Raw genomic sequence first — 13680 nt, forward strand, 5'->3', positions numbered from 1 at the left:
TAAACTGGATTTAATCATTGCCAAACTAAATAAGGCAAACCGGAAAATGATTAAATTTTAATCATAAAAGCTTACTTTTTTCTAAGAGTGTACTTTGTCAATCCGCTAGCAACCTGCCATCCCAAGTTTCATCTGCAAACTATGGTAGATCTGATAAGGCAACCTATAGGGTCGTGCAAGTCGCATGGGTTTGGATGTGTTATTGTCCTAAAAGGAAACAAACTAAAAAATGTTTTTTTCAATAGTTTCGGGCCAAAAAATTGAAAAAGGACTGAGATATTAATTCACGGTACTAATCTGCATCAGAATATGCCTTAACCCGCACACCCCTAAAGATCCCTATTGAAACGTTATTTTATTTTAAAAGCAGATTAAATTGTATTTTTTAATAGTCGTATGCAGTGTTGCTAAAAGAGCGAGAAGCCAACACACCCTCCTCGTTCACCAGCGAGCGCGAGACTAACACTGTATGCTCCCTACTGCTGTACACACGTTTTCGAAGAACTCTCAAATATGTGACGATCAGCACGAGCGGCAAATATGCTTGATTCATGTGAGTTATCTGCCTTCGCTATAGGCTCGTGTATCACTTGTTACCTAAACGATTTTACAAGGCTCTACGGCAGAACCGACTCTATTGCTGGTATCGCAGGGTCGGCTAGCTACCGGGTAATCAAGGGCTACGCGGATCAAGAACAAAGATCTAAGAACATTCACTTTTCTTGAACTTAACTTTTATTCACAAGTATTTGTGTCGTGTGGGTGTGAGGTGTAATTTACATTTGTTCTAATGTGGCGTGTGCTACTGCTATCACTCAACGTACCGTACTTTTACTGCTTCTGTTGAATTGCGTTGCGACGCTGACGATGCCGACGGGCGAGATCCCCTCGCGGACGTCGGCGAAACTGGCCGGATGAAGGCCCCGGTACCGGTACGATGGTGATCCTGATGCAGCGGGTGGATGGACCAGCGGGCGTTGCTGGCTTGAATGCAGGCAGGCGTCTTCCCTCCTTGGCGAGCATCGGCGTGACCGCGGCTAACCACAATGGCCAACGCCGAGAGGGGACCCTCCTTTGCAATTAGGGCCTTTGCCCGAGGGTGTGAATTGTTGGCGCGCAGCGCCAGATGACGAACGACGATCCTTTACGGATTAGGCGCGGAATCCTCCCGGATTCGCGAGCCGAACCGTGTGCTGAACGACTTGATGCGGCGCTAAGAGGCAGTAAGAGGCACTAAGAGGTCCTGAACCAGCTGTAAACGTTATAACACACTTCCCACCCCAAAGGGGGGGGGGGGGGTATACACTTAACTTCACCGGATAAAATATACTTCAGCACACGGACGCCTGATAGAAAAGAGACCAGAGTTTGAAACTGCTGGCCCTTTTATAATAATTTTGAGATGCATTTCCCTCCAATTTTTATCCCAAAACCATTTTTAAAACTCCAGCATCGCGCGTCTCCAGGCTGGGTGGTTCAGCTACCCACCGAGACAAGCTGACAGTTTGCAGCGGTACGCACCCTTTCACTACCCTGCTTACTGTTGTTGTGTAAATTAGTACAAAAAACGTGAAGGTTCTAAAGACAAACAAATAATATTTACAACAAAAACCTAAGCAATGGAACCAACGGTTACACTATCCACTACTCCGGTGAAAAAATGTGAAAGCACGAAGTGATTTAACATTTTTTTTTATCAAATGCTTCCTTGAAATCATCTTCGGCTCAAATTGATTCGTGAATAGGCAACCCACAATTCTACAAACAATATTTACAACATATTTACAACGCGCGAAACCATAATTAAACTTTACAAACATATTAAAATAATAAATAAACAATTTAAAAATTCAAACATAATATGTACAAATCAAATTTATATATACAAAACAACTATCCAAACAAAATACTACATTTTAAATAATTGGACGAACTATTTACAACAGTTAGCAACAAAATAGTATACAACCCTATTTACATGTATGTACAACACTTTTAGATCACTTTCGATTCCCACGGCAAACCCTCAGGCGGGCAAGTGTACCGGCGGGCAACCTGACGTTTCTCACGTCAGTTACAAAACGTCACACCAATGTCATTGGAGCATATCGTTATGCTCAATGTTTATATGGTGATGAAAGTGCTAAAAGTGTAATTTCAGTTCAATAATCGTTGAAATCGGCCAAATTTTCAACGAAAATCGAGGTAAGTGATAAATTATCAATGAACATATCGAAACTTAGCCTTCGACAGCGGTTCATTGTTAAAAAATTGTCTCTTTTAGGACATAAACAGTGGTGGTATTTTGCTGCCAGGATGCAATCTTTCTGCGAAAGATTGACCTGCAGTAACCGCCAAATCTTCCCGGGATCAACCATGAAGCCATCTTGACTTGCAAGATGCACTACAGGTAAGTAAAAGTGCACAAATTAAAATATTTGAATGTTTAATTGAGCCATTCTTTTTGTTGCAGAGATGGTCAATATCACCAAGTGGGCCATCCCCTCATCGCATCTCCACCGTCGGCGCACAGATGAAGGGAAAAACTATTAACCCCTTCATCATCCCCGAATCGGCCAGTGCGACTATGGATGCCCATGATGGAATGGAAAAGGTAAGTAAATCAAGCAACACGGACTGACACAACTTTTATTCCTTCCGTGTTTGATTAATGTTCCTTCTCCAAACTAAATGCTTACTTTCTTTTCTTTACAGTACCTATGACTCATCCAAACCAACCAGAACACAAGCGGATTACAGGATCTGATAAGTCGACTCCAGAGTAAAAATGGAAGTGTTATCCGTAACCTCTGGCAAAAGCCAACACCTGGATCCTGCCCTTCATTTCTGTCGGTCTGGCCTGATCAGCCATTAAAGTATCTGTAAAAAAAATAAATAAATAAACTTATTTTTGAACTATCCGAACCGATTTTGGTCCGAACTTCACTGTCCGCCTCATCATTCAATTCCTACTTTTTTCCGTTGACATTCGTATACGGGAGTTGAACGTATTGCGCCCGTTGGGATTGCTATCAGTACCCAACGGGAATCTGTCCTGACGTAGGACATCCTACTAAGTATTGCGTTCTACTTATTTATATTGGATTAGCAGACTGGTATGGATCGTTGGTGGATACATCCTCGCCCAACCGATCTGCGTATACTGTGTTTTTATGGGTTCGTTTTTTTTCAGCCGTGTGCTCTATTGTGTATGGATCAAAAGTGAAATAGAGCAAAGCGTAGATGGTAAAATGATGAATGATTCAATTATTGCAAATAGGTATGTAAAATTTGTGCTATTGTTAAACTGATGTGGATTCGGTACCGTATGTAAAGCAAAATTATGATTTTTCATGGAATGAATCAAAATTAACGGTTCACGACACACAAGGCAAACCAAAAAACACGAATTTCTTCGCGCAGAAAACGATTTTGGAAAGCGTATAGTGTCCTCTTTGGCGTTCAGGACCTCTTATCGCGTTTTATCGTCACTTTCACTTTCTTTTCTTTTGGAGCAGTGGGACAGTGGAAGGGCACAAACATTCGTGCTTTACACGAATCCCTGCCACCTCCCGTCGGAAAAATCCTTAGATTTTTGAACTCTACCGATCCCTTGATTACCTTTCGTGGACTTTTAGTTGGGCGCCAATTGTGACTTTACGATTTTACAGGGCTCTACGGCAGAACCGACTCTATTGCTGGTATCGCAGGGTCGGCTAGCTACCGGGTAATCAAGGGCTACGCGGATCAAGAACAAAGATCTAAGAACATTCACTTTTCTTGAACTTAACTTTTATTCACAAGTATTTGTGTCGTGTGGGTGTGAGGTGTAATTTACATTTGTTCTAATGTGGCGTGTGCTACTGCTATCACTCAACGTACCGTACTTTTACTGCTTCTGTTGAATTGCGTTGCGACGCTGACGATGCCGACGGGCGAGATCCTCTCGCGGACGTCGGCGAAACTGGCCGGATGAAGGCCCCGGTACCGGTACGATGGTGATCCTGATGCAGCGGGTGGATGGACCAGCGGGCGTTGCTGGCTTGAATGCAGGCAGGCGTCTTCCCTCCTTGGCGAGCATCGGCGTGACCGCGGCTAACCACAATGGCCAACGCCGAGAGGGGACCCTCCTTTGCAATTAGGGCCTTTGCCCGAGGGTGTGAATTGTTGGCGCGCAGCGCCAGATGACGAACGACGATCCTTTACGGATTAGGCGCGGAATCCTCCCGGATTCGCGAGCCGAACCGTGTGCTGAACGACTTGATGCGGCGCTAAGAGGCAGTAAGAGGCACTAAGAGGTCCTGAACCAGCTGTAAACGTTATAACACACTTCCCACCCCAAAGGGGGGGGGGGTATACACTTAACTTCACCGGATAAAATATACTTCAGCACACGGACGCCTGATAGAAAAGAGACCAGAGTTTGAAACTGCTGGCCCTTTTATAATAATTTTGAGATGCATTTCCCTCCAATTTTTATCCCAAAACCATTTTTAAAACTCCAGCATCGCGCGTCTCCAGGCTGGGTGGTTCAGCTACCCACCGAGACAAGCTGACAGTTTGCAGCGGTACGCACCCTTTCACTACCCTGCTTACTGTTGTTGTGTAAATTAGTACAAAAAACGTGAAGGTTCTAAAGACAAACAAATAATATTTACAACAAAAACCTAAGCAATGGAACCAACGGTTACACACTCGCACTCTTGTCGGCTCGCTAGGTTTTAGCTCTAACGGCGAGTGGGTTCCCATGATGGGATTCCTCGGCTGCGAGTTTTGACTGCATGCCACCCACTCCCGTGTGGTAAGCACTCTTTGCAGCTCTGAAGATGTTTATTAGAACAGCTCGTATACACTCTTTTAGCAACTGGGAGCGCTCGTAAAGGAGCGAAGGGATCAGGTAAGGCATTCTGATGAAATCCTAGAACAATGCAAGCAAAAACTAACTAAACTAACAGTGTGCGCGTTCGCATTAAATTGTCATTGCATACAGACGTTATCTGTCTATACAGGTTTATACCGGTCGTATTTAAAGAACAAATTAAATATATTGTTTTTCATATTTTTTTTAAATATGTACACAAATTATAAGTGCGGTGTCTTAAAAAAACTTGTCTTTTAAGGGGCGTCTACTATAAAGTGCTCAAACTGAAAGTAATTTTGTTATACGATTTTGATGGCAAGGTGGCAATGGACCTCTCGTTAAGGTTTATGTATATATTCATTATAGGGTTCGTCGCGGTGCGGATGTGGGCGGTAAATGGATTGTCCGCACCGCAACTGCAAACAAATAATAGAACAGCACCGCTTACCGCAACCGCACTTTATTTACCGCACCGCACCGCGCGGTAATGCGGTAAAATTTTAATATTTTTTTTAAAAATAGTGTTGAAAAATTGTTCATTTGTGTAACCATATATAAAAAAATGTTATTCTTATTCACACGAAATTTAACTTTAAGAGACTGTTCAGAATGTAATGTTTATGAAAAAAAATCAACTTTTGAATTTTCTATTAATAAAATTCCGTACATTTTAAGGCAAACATGATACATTGAAAAACGTTCTACTGCAGTAATAGGAAAACTTTTATTTTAGCAACCCTTCAGTTAATTGAAAAAGCTGAATAAAAATGTAATAAGAAATGAAGTTGCATATTTTTTTCTTTAAATTTTCATATTTTTAATGTTTTTGACACATGAAAATGAAATGGATGATTTTTACATTTATGTAGTAAAAACCACCTTTCATTCTTAAAGAAATTTCACAAAAAAATTAAAGTCGAAATACCAGTACTTCTATATAGTAGCGCATATATTCCAATACAGTGAAATAAAAACATATTGCATTTCATCAATAAGAACGACGCCATAATTGACGAATAAAATTGCTCTATACATTACATCTAATCAGGAGTCCGGTCTCAACCGGTACAGAATTATTAAACATTAGAAAAACTGCAAAAAAATGTATTATTTATAGCATACAGCAGAAATGATTTATAAAAATAGAAAGTTTTACGGACAAAATATCCCAAAACTCTAACTTCCGCATTCTTCAAGAAACAGATGTATCCTCATTCAAAAACTAAGATTGCTCCCTTTAAAAATGTATGAAGTGTAATATTCTAAAGGCTAGTTCGAAAGTATGTAATGTATTTTCCTCTAATATTTTCACAAAGAGCCAATGGCAAAAACTTCAATTGAAGTGAACGGGAGTCAAACTATGTGGTATTTGGCAAAAAAGCTTCAAAAAAGCTAGAAATAGTCTTAACTGAAAAAATATTAGGACTTAATTTGGTAGAGAATTATAGTAAATTTGAATGGAAGTGCGTGAAAAAAAGTTATGTAGCACACTTTTTGAGAAAGAGTCCAATAAAATTGACTGCAGAAAAAATCACATTGACGTTACACAGCAATCAAAGAAGATAGAAATACGATGTTGATGAACGAATGATAGAATAATCATCCTAATTTGGACCCCTCCTTATTTTGGACGCTTTCATACATTTGTATCCTTTACTGCCAATTACTCCAAATTCGTTTGGTTTGATGAAGATAATTATATTCTTTGGGTTGTGTTTAAGTCCCAGCATAATTAGTTCATCCCTAATTCCTTTAAATTAGTCAAAATTCACGGTTGAAAAATTGATATCGAAAACGATTCATAATTCCACGATTTCCAACAGGAATCGGGAGAAGTGATGCACTTTTAAATTGGATTTAAGAGTAAAAATTTATTGTTTTTAAATGATCTAATAATTTTGTCTCTATTTGGATCTTGCATTTTATGTACTTGAAATGGTTAGTTTGTGAAGTTTTACTTAGAAGTATAAAATAACTAGTTCAAAATATGTCGTAAAAATAATAGCGTCAAAATATTTTGGACGCAGCTAGATTTTCTTTCGTTATAGCAGTCTGTTTATCAATTTAGAATAATCAAAATTTTCACTTTATCAATTTTTTTTTGCGGTGCGGTTGCGGTAAAACCGCGCGGTAAGGGCCCTTCCCGCACCGCATCTGCGGGAAAAAGTGTCTCACCGCACCGCGGATTTTGCGGTGCGGGTGCGGTAAATACCGCGCGGTTGCGGTAATTACCGCAACCGCGACGAACCCTAATTCATTATGAATGAAAAATTTTCAGTCAGGCAAAGCCACACATACGAGCGTTCGAAGAGAAGACGTTCAACCATTTCCATGTCGAGGAATGCCGCGGCGGACATGATAACTCTTGATACAATTGTCTGAAATAGGAAATTCAATAAGATTTTTAAAACATAGACTTGTAGTTACTCGATGAACCAAAAAAAATATAGAACAGTTGGAATTTCGGAAAATAGCATAAGAAAAACCGAAAAATAAAATTCGTTCAATTTTCTTCAAAATAACGAGGAAGATTTTTGTATTCCATTTTCCCTTAGTTCATCGACTACACATGTTATGCATTCTCATAAAAAATCAAGTCAATTCGTTGAATGGTTTTTGAGTTATCGGCAATTTGAAAAAATGCGGTTTCGAGAAAAATGCTATTAAAGTTGCCGATAGACTGAAATCGTTGAAACGCATGGTTGTTTAGAACAAAAGAAGATCAGTGTGGCCACCGAGATTGCACTGGGCTGTTCAGATGTTCAATACTAAAAATTAAACGAATAAAAAAAACATTAATGTTTTTTTACCCACTACACCAGGCAACCCCTTAATCTTGGGGAAGTCGCGCTACTGCACTGAGTGCACACTGCTCTGAAAATCTGGCGAAATCGTCTTAGAGCAACAGCGGCTGCTCGTTCAGTGGGCCATAAGTACGACTTCCGGAGGGTTAAGGAAATAATATCACATATTCTATAAAAGTCCATGCTGGCTAGTGGGTTTGCATTTTTGTACCGATTATACACTTCTGAGCAGAAGTAAAGGGCGTATCTTACGCACTTCTGGCCAGAAGGGAAGCATGTATGTGATATCCAGCAATAAAATCTAAAGCTTTTTAAGGATAGTTTCTTTTTTGAACAATGAAAATTGGAAACACGAATTTAATATAATTTATTGAAAAAAGTAAAAAAAACTAATCTGCTACTACCAATTTTACTAAGATGGTAAATGGAATAAAGCTCCGTCCCACTAATATTTAGCAAATTATCGTGAGTAATTATTTGAACAGTATTGTGCAAACTGTTTTTTCGTCAGGAAGAATCAGTATTACCGAAAACAATGTTGTTCAGTCATGTTCAAATCTCAATTAGTACAGATTTATAAAACTTTGGTATATACTTGTTGAAATGATCTAAACCTAAGATTATGTGTATGAATAAGAGAAGCAAGTGAATCACGATAGTAGAAATTAATTCAGAGATATTTCATTTCTTTAGGCATTTTAATTTTCATTTAAATTCAGCATTTTCAAAATTTTCATTTTTAGCATTCCACCAAAACGCTCAAAGAGAAACTATTTTCATTTAAAGTTTGATTTTAATAGTTACCTTAACTATTCTTTACATTTTGACTATTATTTCTATAATTTATCATCCCACATCCATGCTTTTTATCAAATTTAAATATTGAATCATCCTTTATACTATTGCCATTGCCATTGAAAATAACTTTTTTATACTTGATTCGGCAAAACAACCCATTCGGGAAAATACCAATCGGCAAAATAAACCAGTTAATTCGTTATCTGGGAAAAACCAGCGTGAGGAGTTGACGAGCAAATAAAAATTACTATTTCAATGCAAGTATTGCTTGTGGCACAAAAACTCGATTCGAACCGTATTACGCACATAACATTCTACTAAAAAAATTATCTCATAGACTAGTTAGTTCGACTGGCCTGTCTATGAGAGTACCATCTCTATAACTTCAAATACATGTGTTTTGACAGCTCGCAGTTTTCAGTAGTAGCTTCATTACTCACACTTTTAAAGTGCAGAGTTCAGGTTAGTGGAAAGTGCGCAAAATCATTTACTAGAGATTTCTTCTAATATAGTCCGCTGGTTGTATCAATTTAGGACTGTGAACGAATGTTTTAGAATATATAACGCATAGAGTAGATAGATTTGCTCTGATTCCGTCGTAATTTGGAGGACAAGGATAGCGTATATTGGAATTGGTCACGAAATATTCAATAAATTAAGTCCTTGTTTAGAAATTCACTTTATGACGGTAGTCGATCTCCTACATACATATTCTATAGAAGCCAATGTTTATTAATGGGTTTGAATTTTTGTAGTGAACCGCATTAAATACGTTTATCTCGAAAACATGTATTTAATCCGAATATCCGATTCATTTAATGCAAAATTACCAGGAATGGTCATAGATGTATACTACCCATGATCGCATATTTGTCCCGTTTTCTTTGGCATTTCCTATCTTTATGGGACTGACTCTTGTAGTAACTATTTAATTCGATATTTTACGAAAATTATCTGAGCGATTTATGCATATATTCTTTCAGTGACATATTTGACAATAAAAACTGTTCCTGTCATTTCATTATCCCACAAAAAATCTCAAACTTCAATATAGGTATATTTGACCAAAAAACTAATTATTTTAAGAAGTGCATATATGCAGCATTGAGGGGAATTATATATTTATTTGACATGTTAAGGTTCCACATATTTAAAAGAGTCAATCCAAGCGATTTTGCAGTTTTTTTTTAATTTACGTTTTAACGCAACTGCATTTCATTCGGGTGCGTTTATTTTCCTTTTCCGTTATACCAGCGTCATATCAACCTCAATGCAGACGATATGTCCGTCAACGCCACGTCGCACAGTGGCTGGAGGCTGGTCAAAACCTCAAAAATTTATTTTTGAAATATTGATGTTTTATATTTTTACTAAATTTCTCATGTATTGAATGGTGTATATTCAAAATTTTATGATCATTGGATAAGAACACGATTTTTAACATGAGTTTAAACGGACTTTTTAATGATTTTCATTTCCGAAACCACCATTACTCTGTTCACTTCAAATGTATGTTGCTCTTTTGATTTTAATCCGATTTTAGCACAACTAGTTACATTGTGTAGAGAAACGAAAGAACTTGGTGAATAAAATAAATTTGGCAACTTTGCTTGGAACTATGACATTTTAGTTTAAATATGTTTGAGGTGGTCAGATCAAAAATACTTTTTTCACTAATGTATTCTGTACAAATTTCGGAACCATTTCGGAACGGTCACATAGTATACATTCTATGGGAAATAACCACTACTTTTCGAATAACCTGGTCTCGTTCTGCGCCTAGGTGCGAAAAAATGTTTAAGGAGATTTTGAAGCATTGTTGCTGATATGGAGGCGCATGGTGTTTTTTGTAAAATAGTTAGACAATCTACAGTAAACCAACACGTTATACAGTGGATTTAAAGCAGTGTTCTGCATTTTTTATGATATTGCTGACATTGGTGAACAGTAACGGAAAATCTATCACGAAAACGGGATCATAGTTATAAGAAAGGTTCAATGACACCGTATGGAAAAATGCATTTAACATTTTACGACTTTTGACATCAAAAATGAGCATAGCATCTCAAAATTAGCTTAAATTGTGTTTTTCAGCCAAATTAGGTAACATTTGAGGTTTTGTCCGACTTTTGTTTGAAGGCCCGCCACTGTGCGTCGTCGTTCCATCAAGATAGGTTGAATGCTTCTCTCGGTCACACTTCCCGTACGTCAAAGCATTCCGTGCTGTTGATGTTGTGTGTGAATACTTCCATTTAACTGCATATAACTAATTTTGACGTTCCCATGACGTGCTGTACCGGTGACGAAAGCCAGACGTATTGTGCAAATCAATCTTCAAACAGCCGCGGCTTAGACTTTGTTCATAACATATCCGAATAAATTCATTTTCATAAATTCTTGGTCTACCAACGAAGAACGAAATGCGAGCGCTAGCGACTGCAAGAGTGCGAGTGAAGGCGAACGCGATTAAGAGTGCGAGAGGATACGAGTGGGTTAAAGAGCGCGAGTGGCTACGAGTGAGAGTACGGACTAGTGGGAGCATGGACGAGCGGGAGCATGGGCGAGTGGGAGCACGGACGAGTGGTAGCAGCAGTAGGAGTGAGCGCCAGTGGGTGGGTGCGAACGAAAGAGTGGGTTTCAATATGTGCAATTTGAGTCGCTTTTGGCTGACTGGCACTCGCAGAAATTCTACTCGGCTGGGGAGTGAACGAAAGAAAGGCATGCATGGAGAACACTCGGATACGAGTGTTGGGCGCAATGAGAACACGCGAATGAGAAATACAAGAGTTATTTTTACGAGTTCAGCAACACTGGTCGTATGTACTCTGTTGAACAGAAATCAGTCCAAAGTGCTACGACGTATGTAAAATGTATACAGCAAAAACGATGTATCGTATAGCTATCCAAATGTCGCATTGACAGCCAAAGGTCGTATTGTCAAGTTTATCTTAAAACTCATAATAAACGTTGAAATTTCTCTCCAACAAAATGACACCACTAAAGAACATGGAAAAACAAAACTATATCCGTTTTAATTACTATCTGAACCATTTTAGTTATTAAATAGGATTTAAAAGTATACTCGGAGAACTTCAACCTCAGTTTTCTCTGTTCAAGCAAAATGTCAATACGGCCTTTTGAAAAATCATCCGGGATATGTTTTTGCATGTGATATCTAAAGCTAAGTATGCACCTCTTGCGAAATGAAATTTCCTATACAAAACCTATGCATAAAAAACGTCGCGAAATGTTCGCGAAAAAAAAAACAATTAAATTTAAATAATTAATATTATTTGCAGCACACCCGAACAAAGCAAATCAGCTCAACTAATCTTGTCTCAACATCCTGGATTTGGCAATCAGCTAACCAACATTAAATCGATGCAACCGCAGCAGTACCATCAACTCCAAATCCAGCAACAGCCAACAACCCCTCAAAAATGGACCACATAGCAATTACTGCTCAAACGAACAACAGGAGTTTACGAATGATGGACACATCGGAAAACATTTCATCGGCACATTCTGCCTTAAAACTTGTCTGCCACTATTTTTACAAGCGGTTGTCTTTCTGATTTAGAGAAATCGGAGTCAAGCACAAACGTCATATTCCAGCCTTGGTTCCTACCAGTTCCTTGCATGAAAATATCACTGCCTCCACAGTGATCGTGATTCCATTCCAGCAGCAGCAAGCAATCACTATTCGAGTGCATACTATACTGTACCATGCGGTGTGCAGGAGGACTTTTTTATTCAGTTGGTGCGGCAAGGTGAGACATTTTTATTACCTTTTTTATTTCGAAAGGATCAGTACCGTGTTTAGTACATTGTAATGTAATACCCTATTCTTCTTTAAAAAACTCGAGTTCACTCATTTACGGATATTTTTTATTATGATTTTTTTTCAGATCGAACACCAACAACATAATATCATGGTAATCACCCAGCAAGAGAACGCAGTGATAATGGGCCAACAGAAAACACAACATCAAGATGCTCGGAAAGGACTTTCTCTTTCGGTATGTATTTACCAGTAGCATCCCTCCTCCAAACATTCCTTTGCATAACTAGATGTCCTTATCAATTCACAGAACAAACATAATGGCACGTCATGTTCAATCGGCTAACCGTTTGGAATAAGCGCTCATCATCGGTTTCATGGCAGGGAAGTGAGCAGGCAAAAGAAGGCATCGTTTTTTTCCGCAAGGTCGCTCTGGTCAAAATTTCAGCGAATTGCAAGGAATAAACCACCCGAGGGACAGTACCCGTGCTGATTCAGGACGATTTTCCATACTTTGTACCTTGCTATTGAATTGTAATACCCGATCGAAACGATGGCAAGCGCTGCCGATAACTGGGTCAAAAAGACGACGGATCAAGAAATTTCTGCACTCGGTAAGTGTTTTTTTGTTATAACCTATTTTTGAAGCGATCATTGGGATGGGATTTGAATTTTTCTTTTTAATACAAATAGGTTAGCGAACTGAGTACATATCACCAAGGATAAGGATTCAGAGCCGGCGGCTGGCAGTCCAGAGAAAGAGAATGCGGAAAAACATAGTCCACCGGCAGTAGAACCAAAGCTGCACATGATGTTTGGAGTTCGGTAGCTACGGAAATTCTGACTCTAGCAGCTCCTGAAGAAAAACAAGCTGCAAGAGAAAATGAAGAAACAGCTTCCTCCGCGGAAGATGCAGAGGCATTCAAGTAAGTCGAAATCTGCAGAAAATTTTGATTAGGACATAAGGAACATTGAGAGCCTCTCTTTGTTTACTTTCTCCTTCGATTATTATGACGTCACTATAACACTTTGCACTAATTTTCCAGTACATAGCCGATGGTTTTTACTAAAATATTAGGCAAAGAGTTGAGTACTAAATATTGAAACGACCGAGTAATAAACAGAAGAGAAAGACCCCAAAGAGAATCTCATTGTTGCTTACGTCCTATTCTAAATTTTCTCCCGAAATATTCAGTATCAGCTTTAAAATTATCCATGACTAATCTTTTAGCCCGGCGGATGCAAGTTTGCTAATGAAAGATGTTCGCTAAGGTCTAGTAGAATCAAAGCTGGATCTGGAGGTGCAGCGGAAGGATTGGTTGGTTAAAACTTTCGAAGCTTTGCACATGAAGCAGGAATTACTACAGAGAGTCTATGCGATGGGTTTCAACGCCCCTTCCAAGATTCAGGAGATGGCTCTACCTAGTTTTGTCCAG

At 38.9% G+C, this 13680-nt stretch overlaps 3 long non-coding RNA genes across 4 annotated transcripts; all 3 read left to right on the plus strand.

Moving 5' to 3' along the window:
- Positions 1 to 721: 721 nt before the first annotated feature.
- Positions 722 to 2877, plus strand: LOC131678848 (uncharacterized). Of its 2 annotated transcripts, XR_009303746.1 has the most exons (4): positions 722 to 2205; positions 2285 to 2410; positions 2474 to 2614; positions 2716 to 2877. It is a non-coding gene; the product is annotated as an uncharacterized LOC131678848 (long non-coding RNA). The 2 variants fall into 2 exon arrangements; XR_009303745.1 differs by having other exon boundaries at positions 722 to 2410.
- A 9295-nt stretch (positions 2878 to 12172) lies between these two features.
- LOC131682888 (uncharacterized) lies at positions 12173 to 12784 on the plus strand. The gene is made up of 3 exons (XR_009304232.1): positions 12173 to 12233; positions 12372 to 12482; positions 12555 to 12784. It is a non-coding gene; the product is annotated as an uncharacterized LOC131682888 (long non-coding RNA).
- Positions 12785 to 12800: 16 nt separating this feature from the next.
- Positions 12801 to 13663, plus strand: LOC131682890 (uncharacterized). Its single transcript, XR_009304234.1, has 3 exons — positions 12801 to 12858; positions 12938 to 13170; positions 13476 to 13663. It is a non-coding gene; the product is annotated as an uncharacterized LOC131682890 (long non-coding RNA).
- Positions 13664 to 13680: the final 17 nt, after the last annotated feature.

Source organism: Topomyia yanbarensis, chromosome 2 (assembly GCF_030247195.1).
Source record: "Topomyia yanbarensis strain Yona2022 chromosome 2, ASM3024719v1, whole genome shotgun sequence".
NCBI classification, from domain to species: Eukaryota; Metazoa; Arthropoda; class Insecta; order Diptera; family Culicidae; genus Topomyia; species Topomyia yanbarensis.